The sequence below is a fragment of the Moschus berezovskii genome, chromosome 3, assembly GCF_049115385.1.
Source record: "Moschus berezovskii isolate FMDL1 chromosome 3, NW_MosBer_1.0, whole genome shotgun sequence".
Taxonomy (NCBI): domain Eukaryota; kingdom Metazoa; phylum Chordata; class Mammalia; order Artiodactyla; family Moschidae; genus Moschus; species Moschus berezovskii.
This window is the reverse complement of record NC_142462.1, coordinates 122,012,098-122,012,905: the sequence shown is the minus strand read 5'-3', so window position 1 is coordinate 122,012,905 and position 808 is coordinate 122,012,098. Positions and strand designations below refer to the sequence as shown.

At 51.0% G+C, this 808-nt stretch overlaps 1 non-coding gene across 1 annotated transcript; it reads left to right on the top strand.

Annotated features, from left to right (window-relative positions):
- The first annotated feature begins 486 nt into the window (after positions 1–486).
- TRNAC-GCA (transfer RNA cysteine (anticodon GCA)) lies at positions 487–558 on the top strand. Its single transcript has one exon. It is a non-coding gene; the product is annotated as a tRNA-Cys (tRNA).
- Positions 559–808: the final 250 nt, after the last annotated feature.

The window sequence follows — 808 nt, the reverse complement described above, 5'->3', positions numbered from 1 at the left end:
CTGCATCCCAGGCCCTGTACCTGTGCTGACCTCTTGGCTCATCCCTGCGCACTCTTCTCCACCCCTTAGAAAGTTGGGGCTGCAGCTTTCTTGGCCAGGCGCCTCTCCTGAAGTAAACCAAGACCGTGACAGCCTCCTATGGGTCCCAGGCCTTAAACCCTGGGAAAGGAAAGCGAACCAGAGAGGGGAGATGGAGAAAAAGAAAAGAGAAACACAGCATCTTAGACATTAAGGGGCTGGGTAGTGTTCCTCTCTCACTCATTACAGTGATAAGAGTGAGGGAGCAGGTGAGAAGGGCTCTGGGAGGAGGGATGCTTGGTGGGCATAGGTGTGGAGACTCTGGGGGAGGGGGGGCAGTTCTGACAGCTGTGGTGGGCACCCAGAGAAGCAGATCAGGTAACTCCCTAGGGAGCACACAATGGTGAGAGCGCAGCTTGGGAAAGACTGCAATAATGGAATTGTTCTATGATAGCCATGTAGGTGGCTGGGGGTATAGCTCAGGGGTAGAGCATTTGACTGCAGATCAAGAGGTCCCTGGTTCAAATCCAGGTGCCCCCTGTGCCTTGGTTTTTTTCTTTTTTTTAACTCCAGTGGAAGTTATACCTCCTCCTTATACAGAGGCCCTCCTTCTTATGCATTTAGCCTCATGGAATCTAAATTTCCAGCAAGTTGTAAAGCCTTCAGTGTTCCTCCTGTGACTTTTCTCATGTGCTGTGTTTCACCTCCTCAGCCACATTGATTTCCTGGAGGGGTAGAGCAAGTCTGCCCGAAGCTTTCTCTGTGTTTCCCTTGTGTCTAATTATTACCA